The sequence below is a fragment of the Loxodonta africana genome, chromosome 13 (assembly GCF_030014295.1).
Source record: "Loxodonta africana isolate mLoxAfr1 chromosome 13, mLoxAfr1.hap2, whole genome shotgun sequence".
Lineage (NCBI taxonomy): Eukaryota > Metazoa > Chordata > Mammalia > Proboscidea > Elephantidae > Loxodonta > Loxodonta africana.
This window is the reverse complement of record NC_087354.1, coordinates 66350426-66356615: the sequence shown is the minus strand read 5'-3', so window position 1 is coordinate 66356615 and position 6190 is coordinate 66350426.

Below are 6190 nucleotides of genomic sequence, written 5' to 3'. Positions count from 1 at the left end.
TCCACTTATGGTATTTCTGTTACGGCAGCACTAAATAACTAAGACATCTAGGATCCAGTCTGTATCAGCACCGCCCCCCCACAAACAAAATACTGTCTCATAGCAAAAATGACCCTTCGAGAAGATTGCTTTGGATCCCTGCAGAATTATTATTGCAGGAAACATCATTTTCAGTCTGACAATCATCATTAAAGGATCGTTTGTCTTTGTATCATAATAAATTTTTACCAGCTGTATACTATAGAATGAATTGTATCCACTCAATATATGTGTTGAAGTCCTAACCCCTATCCCTGAGGATATAATCTCCTTTGGATATAGGGTTTTCTTTGTTACGTTAATGAGGCCCAATCAGCGTGGAGCGTCTCCCAAACCTAGTCACTTCTGAGTTACGTTGTTAGTTGCCATGGAGTCAATTCCCACTCAAGGCGGCCAACTGTGGCCCCATGTGTGCAGAGTAGAACGGCACTCCATAAGGTTTTCAAGGCTGTGACCTTTCGGAAGCAGATCACCAGGATTACTTCCGAGGCGTCTCTGGGTGGGTTCAAACCACCAACCATTTGTGCCACCCAGGGATTCCTTTCTAAGTTATAAGCAGCAGCATAGACACAGAAAAAAGCAAGCAAGATGGAGGACAGAAACCAAGGAACGGTGGGGGCTACAGAAGCTGAAAGAAACAAAGATCTTCCCCCAGAGCCAACAGGCAGAGACAGAGAGCCTTCCCGTAGAGCCAGGGCCCTGAATTCAGACTTCTAGCCTCCTGAACTGTGAGAAAACACATTTCTGTTCCTTAAAGCCACCCACTTGTGGTATTTTTCCTACAGCAGCACTAGAAATCCAAGACGCTATATATAGTTATCACCTGCTTTTCTGTATATTTTTGAAATAGATAGTAAAATGTGCATGAATCATAAGGGCACTGCTAGATGAATTTTCACAGGTAAGCATACTCCAAAAATCAGCACTCAAATCAACAAAGAGAACATCATCAGCACTCCAGATTCCTTTGTATCTTCTTCCAATCACCCCACCCCCCCTCCAAGGAAACTATTATCCTGACTTATACATGATAAACTAATTTTGCTTGCTTTTGAATTTCATGTAAATGGGAGCATAGAATATTTTTATGTCTGACTGCTTTTGCTCATATTGTGAATACCATTAATATTACTGCTTGTGGTTGTTGTCCATTGTTTTCATCGCTGTATAGTATTCTATCATCTCCATATACCACAATACATTTTTATGCATTCTATATATTGATGGACATTTGGGTTGCTTCCAATTTGGGGATGTAGTTTTGTTTTTTAAGGTCAGTTTTCCTTTTGATCCAGTAGTGAGCCAGGAATGCAAATTTGGAATATTATGTAACTGTTAAGTAGCTAGAAATGGTATTCTTTTTGGCATATCTTGACTTTGTAAGAAGGAGTCATTCTTTGTGAAATGATTAAGTCAAAGTATATATTTATTACTTTCTTTAATTTCCCAACCTTATTACACTATTTTTTTTTTTTTAAGAGAGGCAGATTCCTAACTGGGAAAGCTCGTCTCCTCAGGGATATTGCAATCATCAGTGCCCTTCCAATGAAAAGAAAAGAAAAGGTACAGGCAGATAGCACTGGCTTTGTAATTCCCTCACTAATACTGAATCCTTTTCTCCTCTATCACCTCAAGTGGAAATTAGACAGATAAAAAAGCAAATTTAAAGCCTATTTTTAAAATAAGCTTATTCGAAGAATGATTAAAAAATGCCTTTTTCCTAACTTGAAAACAAAGTGATGATTTATTAATTATACAACAGACTTTGGAAAATATCCATGCTAGAAGGTTTTTGAGTTATGATGACAGATATGTGTGTCTACGTGTTAGTATTATGGCTATAGTATTTATATATGATTTATAAACAGAGTCATTAAAAATAGTGAAGCTCCTTTGGAATTAGGAAATGAAACTTTCAGTGGAAAACATGTATCAATCTTGCAGAAATGACAAGTTATAAATCATTCAAAAAGATAAAAGGAAAAAGGCATGCTCAGACCTTGAGATGAGTTAGTCTTCTTATATGGAAATAAATTTGAGTTCCCTGAAAGACCAGGTACAAACGGAACCAGGTTAGGCTATTGTTGCTTCTCAGCTAGTAAAGCAAAGACTAAAAGTATACTACAGAAAACATGTTAAGTGCCTCTGTTCTGCCTCCTAGTCAGAAGCATAGTGCCTGGGGTCTGAAAGCTTGCAAGTGGCCATTCAAAGCACAACGATTGGGCTCTATTCGCCTGGAGGAAGAGAATAAGAAGGAGAGTTAGTAACAGGAAGAGGGAATAGAATGTGTGGCTAATTGCCTCCATGAACAACTGCCTCCTTTGGCATGACACCAGAAGAACTGGATGGTGCCTGATGTTACTGAACATTTTGATCAAAGATTCCATAGATGAATCCTGATCAAAAGGGGAAAAATATAGAACAGAATTCCAAATTCTCATGTTCTCCAGACTTCCTGGAGTCATGAAGGTTGGATGAACCCCTGAAACTATTGCTCTGAGATCATCTTTAAACCTTAAACCAAAAACATCCCCCGAAGTATTCTTAAAACCAAGCAATAGTTTAGCTTAACTAGTAAAAAAAACATCTGCCTTGAGCATTATGCTCTTTTAGGAACTATCTATGTGACAACATAAACTCAAAAGATTAGATAGGAAACTTAGGGCGCAGTAAATTTATGTTAATCAGAGAAGAAAAACTCACAAAAGGAGGATGAGAATAGTTACACAATTTGAAGAACATAATCAATGTCACTAAATGGTACGTGTAGAAAACAGTTGAATTGGTGTATGTTTTTGGTGGGTATATTCACAACAACAAAAAAATAAATAAAATTTTATATATACACATATATGTGTATATATAAAGTATATTCCCATTAGAGAAGAGAAAATTCTTTTCACTAAATATCAAAGGATATCTTTCTATGAGGTGCATTAGGGTAAAACTGGATTATATCTTTATCTTAAAGTTTTGGAAATTACACAAAAATATTCTTCGTATGTCAAAAGTTGGGAGGGCAAATTATTAAATTATAACTCAAAGAAACAATTTCTATGAGTAGTTAAGATTATGTAATCTAAGTGTATTGCTTTCTGGGAGTATAACTTTTCTCAGGAACAGGGCAGAGAGAATAAAAGAAATAACAGCTAATATGTTCCTTGATTGTTACTCTCAAATAACGAACTTTCAACTGAAGTATTCGTAATAGCAGTCAGTTTATGGCTAATCACATGACAAATGACTATAACTTTAGTATTTTGGTGGACAACGTACACAGGACGTAGAATTTGATCCATAGGATAACCAAATCCACGCTCCCAACACATTTAAAATAGATTTTCTAGAATTTTATGTTCATACATGGGAATTCTTTACTAGGTAAGCTGCTGTTGTTAGTTTCTGTCACGTTGGTGCCAACTTATGGTGACCTTATGTATAACAGAACACAATGTTGCCCAGTCCTGTGTCATCCTCGTGAGCATTAGTATGTTTGGGTCCATTGTGGTGACTATTGTGTCAATTCATCTCACTGAAGTTTTTCCTTGTTTTCAATGACCTTCTCAGCTTTACCAACCACGATGTCCTTTTCTAGCAATTGGTCTTTCCAATGATGTGTCCAAAGTAAGCAAGTCGAAGTGTTGCCATGCTTACATTTAGGGAGCATTCTGGTTATAGTTCTTCTAGGACTGATTCGTTTGTTCTTCTGGCAGTCTATGGTGTATTCAATATTCTTTGCCGACACCACAATTCAAATGCATCAATTCTTTTTCAGTCTTCCTTTTTCATTGTCCAGCTTTTGCATACATATGAGGTGGCTGAAAAGACCATGGCTTGGGTTGGCACATCTTAGTCATCGAAATGACATCTTTGTTTTTTAAACTTTAAAGAGATCTTTTGCAGCATACTTTCCCAATGGAACACATTGTTTGATTTCTTGACTGCAGCTTCCATGGCCATTGATTATTGATCCAAGTATAATGAAATTGTTGACAACTTCGATTTTTTCTCCATTCATCATTGTACTATTTATCAGTCCAGTTGTGAGGATTTTAGTTTTCTTCACATTTCAGGCATAATCCATATCGAAGGCTGTAGTTGTTGACCTTTATCAATAAGTGCTTCAAGTCACCTTCATTTGTGTCAAGCAAAGTTATGTCATCTGATATGGCAGGTTGTTAACAACTCTTCCCCCAATCCTGATGTTGCGTTTTTCATCTAGGCCAGTTTTTCAGATTATTTGTTCAGCATACATATCAAATAAGTAAAGTGAAATGATACAACCCTGCTGCACACCCCTAGGTCTTATCAAATGAGTGTTACTGTCATCTTAACTTGGAGACTATCAAATCATTTATTCACATTTCTGTATTCTAGAAGAAATCTTCTGAATGCAAGTTTCTTGAACTCAAACTTAGCAGATGTGACAAGAAGCCTCTCTTCTTCAGTCCTACTACATGCAGCCATTAGTTTGTCCCATTAGCAAGATTATATGAGGACTAATAATTCTGATCCTACCGTTGAGTGTCAAGTTATGTTCATGTTACTAAAATAATTACCAGTTATAATAAAAGAAGACAATATAAATTCTAGTTACTTTAATGCTTGTAGGAAAGGTAAATTTAACATTGTGCATTTTATTAACAGCTTCTAAAATGACTTTTTTTAAAAAAATCAAAGCTAAAGAAAGGATATTATTATTGATGAGGCAAGAAGTGAGTTTTCTTGCGCATAAGAAGATACTACTCATTTGGCAAGACTTCCAGTCACTTGTAAAGGCCCTGACTCTGTGAGAAGCTCATTTAGGCCTAAGTAGAGCAAGTCTGATGAGGTGATGACATAGATGCTGAGAAGATGCTAGCTGAGATGCTGAGCTCAGCCCACTACAATTTTAGATTTCTCTATTTTGAAAAGAAATTTATTATTTTCCTCCCTTTTTGCTTCCTTTTTTTAAATCCTCAACTATGAACACAAACTTGGCAAACCAGCAAATCATAAATATGAAGGAAATCTTTAAAGGCCACCTAGCATACTTCCCTGCTTCTGAGTAACTTAACTTCAAAAGTTAAGCCTAATTTTTAAAATATATCTCTAGATAAAGCTTTTCTCTAAGCCCCCCACCCCCATACTAGATTAAGTTCCTCTGGTGTACGCTTTCACAGCATTTTGTATTTCTCTTTCAAAACACTTACCACAAATAGACTCAAATAATTATTTGGACTTTGAGTTCAAAGTGGCTGACTAAGCTCACAGGTTTACCTTTCTTCCCTCCCAAAGCCCTAGTCGCTGATGGAAGAAATATAGAAGTAAAAATAAATTCATAACATCTCTGGAAATCCAAGAAGAGTTCTAATAGGTCAGGAGAGTAAGGAATTTCTAGAAGATTCAATCCCAGTAGTAAGAGAACACTCATTGAGCCAAGGAACCAAAAATCCCATATAGATGAAAGAGGAGACTTCTCTCACTGTTGTGGTTGTAAGCTGCCGTTGAGTCAGCCCTGGCTCATGGCAACCTCATGAATAGCCATTGGGAGCCATGGTTTTCACTGGCTGATTCTCAGAAGTAGATCAGCAGGCCTTTCTTCCCAGTCCATCTTAGTCTGGAAGCTCCACTGAAACATGTTCAGCATCACAGCAACACATATGACCCCACTGACAGGTGGGTGGTGGCCGTGCATGAAGTGCACTGGCCAGGAATTGAACCCAGGCTCCCAGCAAGGAAGGTGAGAATTCTACTGCTGAACCACCACTGCCCTCATAATTTTCCCACTAGAGAATGGAAATAAGCTCTGATCAGAAGTAACTTCAGCTGGAGGAGGCTGAGTCTGAGAGGCAGGCCCAGCACGTAATTAAGGGCCTAGCTTGACGCTCTCAGAGCCACGGACTTGGCCTCAGCTCTGGGGTGAAAAGTCATGAGTACAGCTTTTAGTAGCCAAATAAAATTAGAATTCTGATGAGTAAGACTCCCAGTGTGAGCACTGGGATTAAAGAGGATTGGCAGTGATCCCTACAACTGGCAACTAGCGTGAAGAACAGGAGCCCCCACATGCAGAAGACAAGGTACCCAGCTACCCTAAGAGCCCATTTGCCACACCAGTAACCGTAGCCCTCCCCTTCTCACGAAAGACCAGAGCTGACCCCTATAATTAAAA